This window comes from Protopterus annectens, chromosome 9.part0 (assembly GCF_019279795.1).
Source record: "Protopterus annectens isolate FY-2018-M chromosome 9.part0, PAN1.0, whole genome shotgun sequence".
In the NCBI taxonomy this organism is placed as follows: domain Eukaryota; kingdom Metazoa; phylum Chordata; order Ceratodontiformes; family Protopteridae; genus Protopterus; species Protopterus annectens.
This window is the reverse complement of record NC_056743.1, coordinates 409214918-409236300: the sequence shown is the minus strand read 5'-3', so window position 1 is coordinate 409236300 and position 21383 is coordinate 409214918.

Genomic DNA, 21383 nt, shown 5'->3' with positions numbered 1-21383 from the left:
GATCTGGAGAAAGAGGAAGAAACCAGTCGCGGTCTGACTGTGTTCCCTGTGTGCTCTTAAGGGAAATTGTGATAGGGTCTATATTATAACAGCGAAGGCTTAAAATAGCGAACGCTGTATAATCCACCCTAAAATATCGAAACGGCAAAATGGCGAACACACGGAACAGCAATTTTTTTTTTCTCACACCCCTCCTACTTAAATATACCAACTCCAAGATTGCACCACAGTGAAGGAAATGGCAAAGTCTCGAAAACGGCCCAGTGATTTTTTCCCTGGGAAAAAAAATCACTGTTCCAATTAAAAAGGTTTGATTAAACAGCATTCACTGTTTTAAGCGTTCCCTTATTTAATAGGGAACCTTGTGCTTGATGCAGAGAGCTGCATTTGGAGAAACTGTGTGTATACCTGTTATCCTCCCAGTGAACGTCCCCCACTGCTGCCAGTGGTGAAGACTGAGGCTCTTCGATTACTGGCCCATAGGTGGAAGGTCGTGTCGCAGTCCTAGAAACAATGACATTCATTTGCCACAGCCAGGCTGTCAGGCTTCTGAGTGGGTATTTTATTTGCTAAAATCCTCTTGGGTTTAGAAAGGACTAGCAAAGATGATTCATAATGCATCAAGAAGTTAGTTAATCATGAGTTGACACTGCTGGATAAAGAACACCATAGCCAGAGGCAGTTTGCATTAAAATTGTCACTTGGGAATTCTTTCTACAAATTTTTTTATGTAAAAATACTGGAACATCCATTGTTGCAAAGTCTGTGCAGGATCTTGAGAAAAAAAATGGTGCCTAAAGGACATGTTATAATTTCATTTTATACAGTTTTAGAATTTCTGAAAAAAAGTCCTCTTTCTTTTTCTCTCGCTATATATATATATATATATATATATATATATATATATATATATATATATATATATATATATATATATATACACACACACATATATATATATATATATATATATATGTACACACACATATATATATATATATATATATATATATATATATATATATATACACACATATATAAATATACATACATACACATATATACATATATATATATATATATATATATATATATATATATAAAAAGCAACCATGTGACAGTTCCACTAATGATATTTCATTTCATTAGTGGAATTATCACATGGTTGCTTTTGCTGGAGCTGTATTTTCACATTATTTGTTTGGTGTTGTTTCCAGCTTAGCATTTGCCTGTAGGGGAGCAGTTACTTTTATTCTTATTGTTTATATATATATATATATATATATATATATATATATATATATATATATATATATATATATATAGGTTCATTATATAATTTCAAAATACTAAAATCACAAATTTCAGTATTTCGACATTATAATACCGAGAACGCGGAATCCCGAAAATAAAAAAAACGCGAAATTCAACACTCACCTACACTACACATACACATAACATCCCCCACAACCACACACACTAACTTAAAATATGTAAATGATGGGGGGCAAGCCCCCCTGCACCCCCCATGTGGGGGGATGTGCCCCCACCCCCCCTTATTATATATTCTAACTCTGAGATCGCACAACCAGCCACACAAGCGCAAGTCACACACATGCACATTTTACACTCCCTCGCACACACACTAACACACCAAACAACACACACACATACACAAACAAACACCACACCACTCACTCTCCAAAACAACAGAAGCGCTATTTCAAAGTCTTCGTACTTCGAGACTTTGAATTTCCCACTTCAGCTGCTTTGGGATTCCGGGTTCTCTGTATTATAATTTTGAAATACTGAAATTCGTGATTTCAATATTTCGAAATTATATAGTGAACCCATATATATATATATATATATATATATATATATATATATATATATACATATATGGGTCTACCTGATTACGCCGAAAGCTGAGAAGAACGACCACGAGATAACCGACACCAGAAGATCAACAACAGAGAAGACCGACAGTTGAGAATCCCGATGCTGAGAACACTGACATGTTAAGGTAAGTGTGCGATAGGGACAGACGTTAGGGTCAGGGTGTGGGTAAGATAAGTGTGTGTGATAGTGACGGACGTTAGGGTAGGGTGCGGGTAAGGTAAGTGTGCGATAGTGACAGACTTAAGGGTTAGGGGCGGATTAAGTGAGTTAGGGTGCGGGTAAGGTAAGTGTGCGATATTGACGGACCTTAGGGTTTGGGTTAAGGTTAGTGCATATATAGTTGTGTATGTAAGGTTTAGTGTAGGTTTGTAAGGTTTTTGGTGTGCTTGTGTTGTGTGTGTGTTTTTTGGGAAAGTTATTTGTTTTGTTGATTGTCGGGATTGTGGTTTTTCGGGCATTTGAAGTTTTGTGTTTTTGAACTTTCAGTTTTGTCGTGTTGGTTATTTCGTTGGTGTTATCAGGTAGTCCCATATATATATATATATATATATATATATATATATATATATATAGAGAGAGAGAGAGAGAGAGATAGAGATATATATATAGATATAGATGATATATAGATATATATATATATATATATATATGCAATAAAATAATTAGCAGTGGTCTGCATACCATTTAATATGGGGTGTATTTCATTATCAGTTTGCACACTAGTTTTTGTTTGTTTGTTTTGTGTCTTTCGGCTTTTCCCAGTTAGGGGTCGCAACAGTGGAACTCCGGTCCGCTAATGATTGGTAGTTGATTTTTACGTGCCGAGTTACCAGCCCTGACGCACAACCTTCAACGAAGGTACGCCCTTTCATGCATGTCTCCACGCAGGAGACGCTCTAGCTGAGAATCGAACTGGACAGAGTCTTACTGTGAGGCGACAACGCTACCGCAGCACCACCACCGCGGGTATGATTCATAAAAAAGTCTACATATATTACATTGTAATATATACTTTCTTTACTATTTAAGCAGTTTATTATAACACTATAACAATAATGGAGAATGATAGGGCTAGAGAGGGAAAATGCGTTAAAGGAAGGATTAGGAAGCAATCTTTAGAAGTTATATACAATTACAATAATATTCAAATTATATTTCTATGTAAAAACTTAGAGCATCTGGGAATCTCATGGCTTCTTGTGGCTGGGGGTTCCAGATGCCTGAGTTAATGCAGGTATTTTCTCCAAGTGTAGTTTTGGTCACTCAGGGCCTGTTGAAAGGATACAGGAAAAAACAAAGCTGAAGAGTATTGAATTTTTCCTTAATGAGGATTATTGTTCAGGTCATCATTGGATGAAACAGATCATACACTGCTTTTAGAACAGAACATAGTCTAAGACTTGGGGGTCATCAAAGGTGTCAGTACAAAGTTCTAACTTTACATGCAGTGCAATACATTTGGAGAGTCTACAGTCAAAATGTCAGTAAATTGGTATTGACCATAGTCTGTCATCCAAAGGTTCCAGCTTCATCTCCTGTTTCACAGCATACTTCACAGTACTTGTAAGTAGAGACCAAAATAATGAGGCATCAGAGAAGAGGGCATCATCAGATATGAGAACCTGACATGTCTTACATAAATTGATAAGTTAAGGTTGATTCGCACAATAGTAGACAGGTGACTTCACCTTCATTCATAAACCTATCTAATTTGTATACTCAACGAAAGTGTATTGCCACAAGCCAGCAGCAGAATCAGGACACTGTCAGTATTGATTAGGGGTAAAAGGAATCACTAAAATCACTCAAGAATGTGTAAAGAGAAATGTAAAACCTTCCATACAAACAACTGCATAGTTGAGAAGGAGGTAGAAACAGGAAGACTTGACCAGTGTCCTTGCAGAACAGTTACAGCTTCTGTAGCCATCCTTCCTCTTCTAGAAAGAGGTGAGGTGGCTACCACTATAATATGATCGGAAAGCAATCTTAAGCAATGAGAAAAGAAATTGCTTGCATAAGTTGCAATTCTTTGGGAGATTTGAAATTGGGAAGGGATGCTATCCACCTCCATGAGTGGCCACCTCCCTCTCAGGAGAATTTTCTTACTGTTTCTCATCACTTTTTCAGAAGGGAGGTTTGGCGTTTTGTCAGATACATTTATTGTCTTGTCAAACTTTAATTTATGATGTTGGTGATCCTTGCTGCGTTGTCCAACTGACCATACATGCAACTATCTAATTTTGACTCAGCTGGGGTTAGCCAACAGAGCGTCATTCTTATTTAGGATTTATCTCTTTGTGGGGGCCTACAAGATTAACGTGATTTACAGATGAACGCTCAGAAATTGGCCTGCTGGTAATTATAACACAAGTCAAATGTTTTTGGCTTGTTTCAAACCTCCCAGCTTGTTTCTTATCATTTGCATGCTGTAAGGGCAACGCTGCATTATATTGTAGCCTCACGGAGTTTACAACTGTAGACATTCAGTGCTTGTTATATTGACTGTTCCATAAATATGGTGATTTTTCTTTCTGTTAATTAACAAGCACAACTTATGTTCCAGTTTACTTGATAACAGCATTGGTGCATGTAGCAAAATATCCAGCTTGTTCTTTATTTTCTGCATGCCATAACGGCATTGTTGAATCCTATTTCAGTTAAACAGAGTTCATAATTATGTACATTTAGTACCTGTTACATTGACTGTTCCATGAATATGTTGATTTTTTTTTTCTGGCAACTAATGATTCCAACTTATGGTGCAACTGACTGGTTAACAGAACTGGTGCATTGAGCAACAAATTCAGCTGTTGTGTAACATCTCTTGTGATTTGTGGGGCCTTGTGTGATCCTTTCAACAAGCGAGGTAGTCTGTGTTACAGCATGACATCGTGAATACAGGTTGGATTTAGCAATCCGTCTAAAGAAAAAGACAAAGTTCCATGTTATAAATATTTAATTTTTGGATATTGTGTTGTTGGACTGTTGTGAAACATTTTTTGTAACTGGAGGGGCCTTGAACGGTCCTTTAAATAAGCCAGGCAGTTTACTTTATGGCATGACATCGTCAATTCAGGTGGGACTTGGCAATCTGTGAAAAGAAAATACTTCATATTATAAATATTTAATTTTTGGATATTGTTGTGTTGTTGGACTATTTACTAACTGTGATTCTGTAATAGTTATGTCTGCAATTTAAGTGTGGGCGAAACTATTTAGTCATTTGTTGCGGTATTTGTTGAAATATTTAGTGGCTCATCACTTAAATTATGCACAGTCATTGCGTTCACTTTTGGGCAATATACATTTGGTATTGCTGGTCAGTAGTGGTCAAGTTTGACTAACTGACATATTTTAAACATAAAGAAGGTATTTTTTAAGTGGGTTCAATTCAGTAACACCATATGTATGTATTTTTTCCGAGCTTTTAATGACATCCAGCTCCTTAGGCATTCTTCACAGGCCAATTCCACACCTTTGTGAGTGGATTTACTCCACAGAAACTTTAGGTATTTTTATAGTTGGACTATTTTGGTTCATCACAGCAAATGTTCTATTTTATATCAATGGTATGACCATCATTACATGTTTGTTGTAGTACTGGCTATTTGACACATTTGCTACCACCCTTAGGCTGGGGATATTCTGTGACATCTGATATGTCAATATGATTTTACATGTAGAGGAGAAGTGCTGCATGTATCACTCAGCATCTTAATACCAAAGGGTTGTTGGAAGCATATTCTAGCCTTATTTGACATACTATATGTGCTGAGCAGAAGTGCGGCATGAATCATAGAATGTTATGTAGTCCTTTCTCGCCTCCATTATTACGTGTGGGTTCGGAGCCGATCCTCGGCCGCTTAGAAAGCCTGAAAACTTCTGATTGGCTCGTGGCTAATAGGTATCCCATGATGCATGCGCACATTCCCAGATCTCATTTGCCGCATCTTCATTCAGAAGCTCCTTTTGGTTGGCCGTGGCTAAGTGATTTAGTTCTATATTATTCTGCTTGTTAGAAGTTTTTAGCTTCGTGTAAAGTGCTTTTCTTATTGCTGTTAGCCTTATTGTGATAACCGATTGTGTCATTTTAACTGGACTTGACCTTTTACTGGATTTGACTTATTTCTGCTGTAAATTCTTGGGCCTGTTGACCTTTTGTGTGTGTTTCCCATGAGTGTGTGCTTTTAGACTAAACCGTTTTACTTAGAGGTACTAGTCTGTTCCCTTTTCCTTTACATTAGGTTCGTTTAAGAACCTAGTAAAACTTCCCTTGGTTGTTTGTTGTGAGAATTAGGGCTAGATCTGTTTAAGTTAGAGGATCTAGTTCCTCTCTTGTTGAGTGAGTTTGTTGCTTTTTCTCTTCAATCGCCTGTTGAGACTGCCATTATGTCTAAGGAACATAAAGAGCATAAGCAGTCAGGATTTAAAAAGTGTACTAAATGCTCTCAAAAAATGTCAATCACTGATGGACATAGCGTCTGTGTGTACTGATTAGGGGCCATACATCTTCAAGAGACTGGTCTCTTTTGCCATTCCTTTAGTCCTAGAGTGCTCCAAGAATGGAAGAATAAGCTGATTCTAAAAGGCTTGTTAAAACCTTCCTTCGAGGAAGACCTAGCCAGTTTGTCGTCCTCTGCTAGGTCAGTCTACATTCCACCCGTCTCCCCTACTTTAAAATCGCCTATATTGCTGACAGCAAGGTCTCCAACACTGTCCTCTAGATCCTCCAGGAGGTTTTCTGAAGAAGACCTCGAGAGAGTGATGCTCAGACTCCTTAAGTCGTTGGCCTTGCCAAAATTTTTATCGGCTCCGACCACTTCTGTCTCGGAACCGACTCCTGTTACCGACCCTGCTCTTTTTCCTCCTCCAACCCAGATTGGGCTTTTGGAGCCAATGCTGTCGGTACCAACTATAGTGGTGTCCTCTGCTCCAGCACCCTGGGTGGTTGTCTCGGAGCCGAACTCTGCTCCGATGCCATCCGAAGTGTCTAGGGTCCTAAGCTGTTCAGTCAGGCCCGAGGGGGACACTTGGAACTGAACCTCTTTGGTGCAAAGTCTTCCTCTTGGTGCATCGGCCCGAGTGAGCTCGTATCCTACATCGTTCTCGGAGCCGATTCCTTTGGAGCCATCGGCACCTATGTTCTCCTCGGAGCCGGGGCGTCATTCGGAGCCGGAGTAATCGGTCTTTGTGAAGATGAGGAACATGTTGGATAGTTCATTCATACCACGTAGGAGTACAGATGCTATACTCCCTCAAGCACAAATTACGGTCTCAGCATCCACTCTCCCCCGGGATGGTAGAGACTCACAGCCTCAGGACCCCCATTTGGGTGGTCCCCGATCTTCCAAGACCTCCCCAGTAGACCCTGCTGAGGTGCACCCTCGGAAGAGTTCATGTAAGAGGAAGCATGTAGACTCCCCTGATGAGTCTGTCACATCTGACACTGACCTCGATGAGTCGGAGGGGTCCCCTAAGTCGTCCTCTGAAGATGTCTCCTTTGCAGACATTTTGGAGATCCTCAGGCAGAGAGGCAGCTGGCCCACCGTTACCCCTTCCCATGAGGAGTCAGTGTACCTGAAGGCTTTTGGGTCTCAACCCTCAGCTTCATGGTTGTCTCCTCCATTTGATGAATTACTAGATCTTGTGAGTCAGAAAGCATGGCAGACTCCTGATGCTGTGGAACCGGTCCCCAAGAGGCCGAATAAATTTCTCTCCGCCCCTAAAGACAAAGCGTTTTTATCCAAGGGTTTACCTGTTGATGCCATGGTGGTGGCGGCGGCCATTAAGCAGCTATCAGAGACTACTACTTCTATCCATCCACCTAATAAGGAATCCCGAACGATGGATAGGTACAGGAAGCATATCTTCTCTTCAGTGGCTTTTACACTACGATCGCTGAACTATCTATCACATTTTACGAGACTTCAGATAGATCTCCTAAAGGAGTTAGGAGGTACTCTTCAGGGTACCTCTACTGAAGCAGTCCCATCTACAGTGTTGGCTCAGTTGGCTACCCTCACATCTATTGTCAACTCCTCCATGCGGCTAATGTCATACGCAGCTGATGGTGCGAGTAGGGTGGCGGGTTCAGGAGTCTCATTAAGGAGACATTCCTGGATACATCTAAGCAACTTTGCTGAGCCTTTCAAGTCTATATTCACCAATGCTCCCATGGACGGATCCTCTCTTTTTGGACCCAAGGTGAAAGATACCCTCACCAGGTGTGAGCAGGAAGGAAAGTATTTCTCTACCGTGGGAGTCCGTTTTACTGTTCCTTCTAGACCTTACCCTAAAGGTCAGAAGAGCGGCAAAATGTGGTTCAAGAAATCACAGAGACCTTTCCAGGACACACAAGGTGATTCCTCCTTCAGAGGCTGGGGAGGAGGAAATAATGGTAGACGTCGCCCTAGAGGCAGGGGAAGCCCACAAAATCAAGGAAGTCGCAATTCCTTTCGTGACCGTCCCTATCAGCGTTCCTGATGTGGAACCCGATTGTGCATCTCTGGAGCCGGTTGGGGGTCTCCTGTCCTTGTACCCAGAAGCCTGACAAAATCTCACTCGAGACAAGTAGGTACAAGACATTATTACCAGAGGTTACTCTCTACCCTTTTCCCTTCCACCACGCCCTTCCAAAAGGATCCCATATGTACCACCCAATCACAGGGATCAAGCAGCTATAGAGATAGAAAAGCTGCTATTAAAAAAAGTCATCCAAAAGGTCCCAACAGACCAGACAGGATTCAGAACATATTCCAGGTTCTTTTTCGTTCCAAAAAGAACAGGGGACTGGAGACTCATCCTAGACCTCAGCAGGTTAAACGTGCATGTAAAGAAGTCCAAGTTCCGAATGGTTACTTTACAATTCATACTACCTTTGTTGGGAAGAGACAGCTGGACATGCTCAATAGATTTGCAGGATGCCTACTACCACATAATGATGGACAAAGCATCAAGGAGCTACCTATGCTTCCGGCTGGGAGCCAGTCATTACCAGTTTCGGGCACTGCCCTTTTGTCTCACCACAGCCCCCCCGAGTGTTCACCAAGTGCATGGTAGTAGTCACAGCTCATTTGTGGCGTCCGGGAATCCAAGTCTTTCCATTCCTGGACGATTGGCTCCTGACAGCCACCACCAAGCATTGCCTAATTAATTCGAGAGATTCCACAATCAAGCTCTGTTCCCAGTTGGGAATCTCGATAAACTGGGAAAAATCCTTTATTTTGCCCACTCAGTCTATAACTTTTATAGGAGCAAACATAGACACGGTCGATATGACAGCCAGACTACCTACAGACAGACTACAGAATCTTGGGCAACAAATTTACAGGATACTTCCCCTTTGAAGAGTCAAAGCGAAGGTGGTGTTGCAACTTCTCGGAACTATGGCATCAACCATAACTTTGGTACCTTTAGCAAGACTACATATGAGAATACTCCAGTGGCTCCTGTCATCCCAGTGGTCATTTCAGCAGTTGCTTCTACATCATCAGATCCTGATTACAGACTCTTGCAAAAGGGACCTACGCTGGTGGATTCAACCAGGTCATCTTACCACAGGGACTCCCTTTGTACTGCACCAACCCTTTGCCACTGTGACCACGGATGCCTCTCAGATAGGGTCGAGGGAGCATTATCTTGGCAGGACTGTCCAAAGCACATGGCAAGAGCAGGAGGCCCATCTGCATATCATTGTCCTAGAGATGAGAGCGGTGCGTCTAGCATTGCAAGCACTTCACGACTTTCTCCCTTTAGGGACGATAGCTATCCAGACTGACAAGATGTCGGTTGTCTGGTATCTAAACAAACAAGGGGGGACCAGATCATACCCCTTATGTTGAGAGGCCATGCGAGTTTGGAATTGGGCGATTTCTTTCCAACGCTTTCTCATTGCAATGCACATCCTGGGGACTTCCAGCGTGATAGCGGACAAGCTAAGCAGGGCAATATTGTTATCTCACGAATGGTCCTTAAACCAGAAAATAGCCACAAGTGGGGACAATCCTGCTGCGACCTCTTTGCCAGTCCCATCAACACCAAATGCAGCACCTTTTTCTCTCTCATCCCCCCTCCAGGAGAGTCTCCAAGAGATGCACTAGTCCACAATTGGGCCCCGGGACTCCTTTATGCTTTTCCTCCTTTTCATTCATCACCAAGGTCATACAGAAAGCAATGCAGTTGGGAAGCAAGATGATCCTCATCACTCCTTACTGGCCTCGTCAGATTTGTATCCCTTTTCTTGGGCCTCATCTGTTGGACTGCCCATGGACTCTGGACCCAGTGCCAGACCTCCTGACACACGTCAGGTTCTCTTCACCCCAGTCTCTACACACACAAACTGACAGCATGGCTGCTCCAGTTCCGTCACTAGTCAGGCATCATGATTTGTCTCCAGCTGTAGCTCATATTATCACCTCTTCTCACAAGCCTTCGACCAGAAAATTGTGTCATAGTAAATGGAAGAGATTTTCCATATGGGCACACAATAGAGAAGTTGATCCATTTACAGCTCCCATTACTATTGTTCTAGAGTTTCTTTCAGAACTCTTTCACCAAGGTTCAGCGGCTCCTACATCCAAGTTAAACTAGCAGCAATAGCTAATTTTCATGTGGGGATTAATGATTCTAGTCTTATGTCTCACAAACTGTGCAAGTCCTTTTTAAGGGTTCCATGATGTTAAGACCTCCTGTGCAAGACCCTGTTCCTCCTTGGGACCTGAATCTAGTTCTGTCTAGACTTACCCTGCCACCCTTTGAACCAGCCCATAGTTGTCAGTTGAAATTTCTGTCTGGGAAGACTCTTTTTCTGGTAGCAATACCCTCAGCCAGGTGAGTCTCCGAATTACAGGCTCTGTCTGTTAAACCTCCATATTTAATTTTTTACAAAGATAGGGTCTCTTAACGGACCAACCCTTCTTTTATTCCTAAAGTCTGTTCTCAATTTCACTTAAACTAAACAATTGAATTGCCAGTGTTCTTCCCTAATCACTCCAATAAAGCAGAGTATACATTCCACCAATTGGATGTGCACAGGCAACTACGTTTCTATATCCACTGGACCAAAGAATTTGGAAAATCAGAACAGCTGTTTATTTCCTTTGCTAAGGTGAGAATGGGCTTGCCAGTTTCCAAGGTTACATTTACGAACTGGATCTCTAGTTGTATTTCCTTTATTTACAGTTCTCAAAGAAAGGAGTTACCCTTTAAAGTTAAAGCACATTCCACCAGGTCCTTCTCTACTGCTTTCCAAGCCAGGACACCTGTTGATAATATTTGTGCAGCAGCAACATGGGCTACCCCTCATACCTTCATTTCCCATTATAAATTGGATTTAACTTCCAGGGGTAGAGCCTTGTTTGGTTCATGGCACTCAGGAGTATTTTCCAGTGAGCCACCCATTTAGGATGCTAGGGACGCTGTCCCACATGTAATAATGGAGGCGAGATAGGACTACATAACATAAAGAAGTTATGCACTCACCATAACGTTCCATGTATGTAGTCCATCTCGCCGAACATTATTACAAACATAAAGAAGTTATGTACTCACCATAATGTTCCATGTGTGTAGTCCATCTCGCCGAACATTATTACAAACATAAAGAAGTTATGCACTCACCATAACGTTCCATGTATGTAGTCCATCTCGCCGAACATTATTACAAACATAAAGAAGTTATGTACTCACCATAACATTCCATGTATGTAGTCCATCTCGCCGAACATTATTACAAACATAAAGAAGTTATGTACTCACCATAACGTTCCATGTATGTAGTCCATCTCGTCGAACATTATTACAAACATAAAGAAGTTATGTACTCACCATAACGTTCCATGTATGTAGTCCATCTCGCCGAACATTATTACAAACATACATAACGTTCCATGTATGTAGTCCATCTCGCCGAACATTATTACAAACATAAAGAAGTTATGCACTCACCATAACGTTCCATGTATGTAGTCCATCTCGCCGAACATTATTACAAACATAAAGAAGTTATGTACTCACCATAACGTTCCATGTATGTAGTCCATCTCGCCGAACATTATTACAAACACAAAGAAGTTATGTACTCACCATAACGTTCCATGTATGTAGTCCATCTCACTGAACATTATTATGAACCCACCCACCAGCCCCCTTCCTGGAGGATCTGGATACAGTTTTTCCTTTTCTACAGTGGTTTTTGCCACAAGGGCACATTTTATTACAGTTTATTCTTCCAGACCTTTGTCCTTTTCCTGTCTTATCCTGATAGACTAGTAGCAAACAAGATCTGGGGAATGTGCGCATGCATCATGGGATACCTATTAGCCACGAGCCAATCAGAAGTTTTCAGGCTTTCTAAGCGGCTGAGTCGGAGCTGAGGATCGGCTCCGAACCCACACGTAATAATGTTCAGCGAGATGGACTACATACATGGAATGTTATAGTGAGTGCATAACTTCTTCTTTTTTTTGCTACCTATTAGTAGTTAAAGGTGTATTAACAGCTATTGATTTTGGACCTTTGTATGTTGAGCAGAAGTGTTGCATTTGAGATCGTTATGTTGAGCAGAAGTGCGACATAACCAAGAATTTATTGTTATGAATATTGGCTTAATACATTGAATTTCTATGAGTAACTACAATTATTTTTGTATTTTACAGTTAATTTTCTAAAAAAAACTTTTTTTGGATCTTTATAGCCTTCTTTATAGACTTTCACAAGTATAGTTTTGGGTAGTTTACATGCTTTGATGTGTCACAGAGCCAATGCTACATGTTATAGATTTTGAGTATACATATTCCTTACCTTTATTGCTGTGATTTGGCAAAATATTCCTGACCATTTTTTCCAGCGTGGATTTGTTAACTATTTTAAAAGGTTTGGCCAAAGACAAAGACGATGTTCAAGTTTTTGTGTTGGACATTCACAACCAGGCTGTGGCAGTTCCATGGAGTTAAATTCTCAAGCCCAATGTACTAATATTTTTTCTAAACTAACTAAATCCATGAAACATCTAAGGTCTGTTTGGCATTTGAAACTTTTTAAAGCATATAAACTTCAAGGCATTACACTGAGGGGGTTACGCATTCGTTTACAAACTTTGGTGGGTCAGGTTGATGAAATATTGAGTACTGAATGGGCTGAAGCACAACAAAATGCTTCAACCCGATTTGTGGATATTTTACACTCTTTTTATGAACGTAAGATAGCTAGCTCAATACTGGAAATTACTGAGGTTTGTGAGGAGGCCAAAAAATTTGAAGGCGACTCTTGCCAGCCTTCCAGCAACTAACTAAAGATTTACTTGAATTTGAAACAGAATTAAGAGAGAGAAAAATATGTAAATATAATAGAGATCAGAGAGACTACAGCTCAGGCAGACCATTTGACCTACTCAAAAATGTTAGTTTATCTAAATCAAACAATCGCCAAACTGGCACCAAAAGGAAATGACCAAAATCCATTTTAAAAAATACCAATACATCTATCAGTGATACTTTTTGGGACAACTCATCCTCACACACTGACACTGAATTTTGACCACCAGCATGAGTCACTTGTTTATAAGAAATGTAATGTTAGGTTTTCATCAAATCCGGAACACAATAGTCAAAACCCTTTAGGGTCAGAAAGTGGGGTGGCAGGAAGCATCAGTCAGGCAGGCTCACTGGAGACACTACTGCATCTTTTAATTTCTCGATAGTGAGACATGCTAATATTCATAATATTTATTCCATTACTTTGTCACAGGCTGAACTACAATTGCTTAATAAAGGTTTGAACTTTGTTCCTGGCTTTGTGGTACCCGAACATGAATTTGTTAACGATATTAATGCTTTTTGTAGAACCCTGAATTTGAAGTTATTTTTTTGATAATTCTCCACCATGTGGTTCTCATTCTAATTTCAGATTTTATAAGTCCACTTTTATACCGCCTATTAACAAAAATGTGGACATATTTAAAAAATGTATTCTTAAGAACTTATATTGTCTCTCTGATCTGTATACCAAATCTTCGTTTAATAATTTGATGCCCCTGGAAATGCAAGTTCTGAATAATCTGAAAAACAACAAGAATTTAGTTATTTCTGCTGACGGGGTGGGGGGGGGGGGGCTGTGGTGATCATGGAGCTGTCTATGTGTTTGGCTGAAGCAGAAAAACAGATTTCTGATGGAAGATTTTATACCAATATGGGAATTCACCCCACATATAAATTTAAAAAGGATATTGACAACTTTTTACAACTGGCCTTAAGTGAAGGCATTATTAGGAAGCAAATTTTGAATCAATTGACTGTCTCAGATTCTTTGCCTCAACATTTATATCTGCTTCCCAAAATCCATAAGGACCCATTATCACCACCGGGCAGACCCATTGTCTCTGGGAATGGTTCTTTGAGTCTTTATCGGCATTTTTGACTGTGTATCTCAAACCTGTACTCAGAGGTGTTAGAGCAAGAATTCAAGACACCACTCAGTTCCTTAATATTATTTCAGAGTCTCAGTTTGAACCTGAATGGATTATGTGTACTTTAGACGTCAAGTCATATACAAGCATACCGCATTGGGCTGGTTTGACTGCACTGCAGTATTGGCTTGAATGTATTCCTTTATATAGTGCTGGCTTCAACACATTTCTCATTTGTTTGGCTGAACATGTTCTCACCAAAACGTATTTTATTTTAATGATAAGTGCTATTTACAAATAAAGGGCACGGCTATGGGTGCATCTTTTGCACCCATTTGTGCAGATTTATTCATGGGTTATCTAGAACAACAAATTATTTATGATAGCAGTCGTATGTTTTTGGATGAGATTGATATTTGGAGAAGATATCTTGACGATTGCTGGTTGGTCTGGTAGGCAGATTCAGATTACCTTCAGGAATTTGTCCAGTATCTTAATGAAAACAAATGGGGTATAGGATTCACAGTCCATTATGATGTCAGTCTTATATCATTTCTTGATGTCGAAATAAGTCACCAGCATGATGGTACCTTAGCCACCAATGTCTTTAAAAACATCCCAGTTTTAATAGTTTTCTGCATGCTTCTAGGTGTCACCCTACAGACATAATACGCAATATTCCAAAATCTCAGTTTCTTAGAATGCATCATATTTGTTCCACTCAGGATGCGTTTGAATCACAACAGGAAGATCTTATCAGTAGATTTTGTAACGGCGGTCAAGTTATCCCAGACCAGGAACTCAGTTCGCACCTATGATAGATGTGATTTATTACAATATCAGGAACCCACTGCAGAGATCCAAGATGTCATTAGATTAAACACAACATATGGTTTCAATACACACAATTTTATTGATTTGATTCGTAAACATTGGCATATTTTGATGACTGAAGAACGTCTATCCAAAATGTTAGGCAATAAATGTATTTTCTTAGAGTACAGGCAGGGTGGAATGGGTGGAGAAGAGTGTCAGGTACAAGAGTGTAGTGAGACCAGCTATGTTATATGGGTTGGGAGACAGTGGCATTGACAAAAAGGCAGGTCAGAGCTGGATGTGGCAGTTAAAGATGTTAAGATTTGCAATCGTGTGTGTGACTAGGATGGATAGGATTAGGAATACGAGATATTCAGAGGTCATTGGATGTTTTTGGGACAGGCGGTTGGTGTGACAGAGCAAGATGATGCAGATAGGAAGAAAAATGGAAAGATGATCCATGTGCGACTAACAGTGGAAAAGAGAATGATGATGAGAGGTAAGACACTGGTGTTTTTCCAACCATTATAAACATGGACCATTACATTTTGAATCATCACAAAAGACACTAGCAGGTGGGGTTTTATCAGGTTGCAGTCCATGTGGGCATTGTTCTTTCTGTAAACATGTCACTAAAACTAAGGAATTCACTATTACAAATACTCCTAAAGTTTTTTATATTAATATTTTTGCAAATTGTAGTTCTGACTGGATCATATGTCTTGTGACTTGCAGTTGACAGGCTTTTTATGTTGATCAAACTTCTCGGCCACTCAGACTTCGTATATCAGAACATTTAAGTAATATCAGGAATAAAAATCTTACCAATACTTTATATAGAAAAATGCGTTAATATGCCCTAGAGCATGTTTTAAATTTACTGTGATTGATAAAATTATGGGTAATAGGAATATTAAAGCTGGATGGTACGACATCTTGACCAAGAAAGTACTTGGATTATTACGTTAGGTGGGATTTTCCCACCAGGCTTGAATGATCACTTTTGAAACTTGTTTTTCATGAACATGGCCACTTGGATATATATTTTCATTTTTGTTCACTTGCCATAAGTTTTATTCCTTATTGTATTGCATGATTGTTTTTGATTTCTACAATACAAGATTTGTGTGTCCCAATCACATGATTACTAAATAATGTTTAGTCATGAAATGGATGGATAATAACAGGGTATCTCCTATAAAATGCTGCATTTGTCATCATTGGACTAAACACACTGAAGAAGGCTTATAGCTGAAACTGGTTTGTGATTTTGTATGTTATTTGTCTAATGAATAAATCACTACTCATTATAGTGCTAGCTGTTTTTTTATTTGATTTAGAATTTTGGGTCTCTGCACTTGCCACACCTGCGAGAGAATTCTTGGGTTCCTGTTAGTTAAACAACTTTCTCAAGCATATGAGAAATTCAATTATTCACTTCCATTCTTTATATGGACACAATCCATATGTTGCAAATCTTCAGTCACCAAGGTTGAATGCTCCAGAGAGTCTGATAATGTCCCCTGTACTGCATGCATTTTGCGCTAATTGTCGCAACTAATTCAGTCAGAGATCTAGTGCGCGATATCTTTTAACAATAAATTTATCTTTGATGATCTGATCACATTTTTTGTAACTTTTTACACCTGTTACTGACCAGCACTCTGATTCTCTTGTCAGTATGAAGTTCTGTATTAGGTGTATCATTAAAGGATCTAGGCAGCCAGTTCACTTTTGCAAACTTCACATGACCCTGAAGTCCTGATTAAGCTACAGTCATTGCTTCAGTGGTGGCTAAACAAGATCTAGAAATATCAGAAAACAGGACCTCTCTGGTCTATTTGCTTAGCTTTGTAATCTCCAAGGACAAGCTGGAATTCTGTAGGCAATGGAAAAGACATGTCAGCATTTGTTACCTTTTCCTAATCATTTCACGAAGAAAAAACAAAGAAGTAAGTAGTGGATCCAAAATTTTGACAGCAGAAGTCATGATCATATGCTGGCTGTGGCCAATGTAAGGAGTCACATGAGTGGCCACTCGTGTTACTCAAATAAGTTGGCTATTTGTAACCACAGACATGAAACAACCTCAAATGAAAAAAGCAAAAATGCAATGAAACTGTCTGAAAAGTCAACTACTTTAATGAAAAGCTAAGCTCTTTTATCCTGATGCATCTAGGGCATTGTACATTTGTTCTTCATCATTCCATATGACATTGGATTAAAATGTTTTTGGGCATGTTAAGTGAAAATCAGACTTTTCTAAAAATGAGATATTGACTTTGCATGAGTTTTTAGACATAGTACTAAAGAATCATTTCATTTCACCACATTTCAGGAGTAGCTATGGGTGCAGCATGCACAACCTTGTATACGAGCATAGTTTTAGCTGCCTGGGAGAAAAAAATACATATTCACTTCAGACTTTAGCAAATTCCTTTATACGTACTGTAGATTTTTCGACAAAATCTTTATTCCGTTGAATGGAAATGGTGAAGAATTTTCAGTCTTTGTTTATTACTTAAATAGTATGACTAATTTTTTCAGGTTCACCTCTCGGTACAATTTCAGCCAGATTTAGATGTTGCCATACGGAAGGATTTTATTAACCAGTGTTTTACTTCTATTATGTTTGATAATGCTTCTTTTTCTAATTTGTACTTGCACTTTGACAGTTGTCATCCTTACCACCAAAAGGAGAGTATAGTTAAGGGGCAATTGGTGCGCCTTTCAAGGCGAATTAGTGATGATGACAAGTTGCAAAATGAGTTACAAAATTTGGTGCAAATGTTTATGAACAGAAGATATGCAGTTAGAGTATAAAATGAGATAAAAGATGAAATTTTAAGGGGGAGCTGCACCAAATATACCCCATTTTGAGTAGGGCATCAATGGAATCACAGTACATAGTTGTAATAGAAACAATCAAAGGAACTGAAATGTAGCCATGGTTACACCTTACAAGAGGGAGACATCTAAGAAATGTGTAGCCATGGTTATACCTTACAAGGGGGGGGGGGGCATGTCATGTTAGTGGTATCGTCAGTAAAACCTGGGATCTAACTTTCACCCAGGAATTGAAGGCCAAGTTGCGTGATGCCTCCCAGACTGTGTACAATAAAGGCAAAAATATTGGAAAACAACAAGGAGAAAATGTGATTAACTATATGAAAAATGTCAAAATGTGGTTGATGTAAGTATTGCACGTTTGTGAATAATGGTCCCAATGTAAGTATTTATTGGTATGAGAGAAGCATTTGCTGTCCAGGTTCCTATAATTGTGATACAATATGGGTTATTTACTTAGCCACATGTGCGTCCTGTTCAATTTATTATATAGTTAAAACCAACAGAAGGCTTAGAGATAAAATTTATAAGCATTTTTATTGATATCAACTGTCAAGTTAATTAACATCTTATATAGGGATGCTACTAAGTTTAAAGAATGTAAAAAGTTTTTTTTTTTTTTATTGACAAGGTTTACATAAATGAAAACATAGATGACGTTGAGATGTTTTTAGAATATATAAGAATTAACTTGGCAGATGAGAATCAATGCAGGCATTGAGCCAGGCATGAATGATTATATTTCTGTTTCCAGAGTTCTAAAGCAAAGAGCAGCAATTTTGTGATGGCTGCTCATAAGTATTACATGGGTTCACACAAGGATTTTCAGGCAAAGTTTTATTAACTTTATACATAAAAATTTTTATTAATGTTTTTAATGTTTGAATTTATTGCATTTTTTCATCATGTTTCTATATTTAATTAACAAGTGTTTTGATTGGTGGGCTTAAGTTATATAGTCCCAATGTATGTGTAACTGTTTTAACTCTGAAGAAGTCCCTAGGTGTGCTGGGACAAAAGTGTTTAGTTTTTCATTAAAGTGGTCTACTTGCCAGGCAGTTTAACTGTGTTTTTGTTTTCTCAGTTTGGTTATTTACTTAGTATAAAGGTCATAGACTTCCATAAATTGTGGTAGTCACCCAAGTTCCCAAAATATTTTATTGGTAAGATGGTATTTAAATCCCAAATTATCTGAAATCTCTGGAGGCCAAAATAAAAACAGACAACATGATTGTTACCAAAACCTGAAATTAATTATTGTATCTTAAGGAATCTTTTGAGGTAATTCATGACCTTTGGTATGGGGTCATCTTACGGAATCTGTTGAGGTTAATCCATGACCTTTGGTATAGGGGTCATTCTAAGGAATCTGTCAAGGTAATTCATGACCTTTGGTATGAGGTCATTTTAAGGAATCTGTTGAAGTAATCCATGACCTTTGGAATGAGTCACAGGTTACTCCATGTCCTTTGCTATTAGGTCAAAGGTTAGGACTCAGACTGTTTATTGGCACAGGGACCTTCCCATTAGGAAACCACTGTCCTCTACATGCATGTCCAGATATTCCCTGAGCAGAACTATAATAGGCTGAGTAGCCATATAAAACAAGAAGAAGGGACAATGGGCATCCTTGTGTTGAACCTTTCAGCAAGGGAAAATTCTGGGATAAGATGAAACAGTTTTAGTGCGAGTAGATGAGACCTGACAGAATTATTCATCCTGTTCAGCAGCTTAGATCTGACCAAAATCTGAAATAGGTAATCCCATGATATTTTTTCAGCCGCTCATTACCAGTGCTAAACATTGAATCCTGCCCTGTAATTGAGGAGGCACTCTACTACCCATAATACCTATCTACCATTGTCCTTAAGTCATTTACACTCACCAGTACTCTGTTAATGAGGTGTCAGATTTCTGTGTGCTGTTGCGGTGGACAGCAACTACCTAGGGCTCTTACTCATAGGAAATTTAAATGTGAGGAGACGTGTTGTTGCCTCACAGCAAAAGTCTCCCTTGTTTGATTCCCGGACGGATTGCCTTTTGTGTGGAGTCATATTAGCTTATATGCATAGCATCACTCAATGATAAATTAAACAAAGTAAACATTTTTTTTAAAAATGCCAAGCCACCTATGACTAAATGCCTGTCCAACACCAAAGAAGGACATGACAGCCATTTGAATGTTACGTCTAGAAAAAAAACAAATAGTGAAAAAAATAAATTCACCAAGAATTAATTTTGAAATGACAAATGTTCATATTTAATTTATTTTTAACATTTGTTTATCGGGAAAGTCCAACTTGGAACAAAGCCAATTTTCAGCAGAGGCCCAGGGAGAAATGCTCCAGATGCAAGTCTTTGAATTCATATAAGAAATTAATTTTGTTTCGGACATCCACTGCGAACCAATATCTGGATTTAAAGGCTACAATGTCAGATACTATATCAAATGTACCTTGGAGACAGCTCTCATGGATATTGACAGCAAATATGTTGTCTGACAATAGAAATGATGTCTTATTTAAGACGAATGGAGAATTATTAAATGAATAGAGGTAAAGGAAATATGTCCAGACATAAGCTGATAGTTTGTGGTGTACCACAAAAGGAAGTAAGCAGATATGATTCCTTTCCTACGTAAAAAGCTAGAGTAAAATACCAAAATTTGTAACCAGCACCAAACACTCCTCCCACCACTGCACATCACTCCATTGTCTAAACTGTCTAGAACTTCCCAAACATCTAACATACCTGCAGCTAACAACAGCTCATAAGCTAATCTGTAAGCCTTCTTGTTGTCCTGCCCTCTCTTCTCTGTTCACCATGTATCACCCAAATTCACCTTTGCAATCAGTCAATCAAATGCTCCTTAATGTAGCAAAACCTAACCTTTCTGCTGCTCAAATGTATTACCCATATGCTATAGTAAAACTAAGGAATGCTCTCCCTCCTTCAGTTAGGTCTACTAGCAACCCTGAATGCTTTAAGACTTCGCTGTAACAACACCTGTTCTCCCATTGGCTATGTACATGTACCAGCAATGACTATAAAATAAAAACAATATTCCTAGCCTTCCTACTTATCTCACTTACAGCTCAGACTCCTCATATATACATTCAGTGCTTCCAACATTCCAAGTCCAACATGTGCCACCCAGCCACACACAATCTACTATATCAGTTACCTAGCATATCTTCTATTCATTTTTGTTGTGTATGTAGCAGTAGCTCTAAGGCTGTCCCTCACTCTCAGAATCTTTAATCTGCTGCTCTCCATCTTTCCCTCTCTACTGTAGAACTGCAATACTGTACTGTTCACATTCGCTATTATCCCATGGCATCACTTGTGTTCTTGGTTGGCTTGCATACTTAAAATCTAACATCTGTATAACTAGTATTATCTATTTTATTCATAG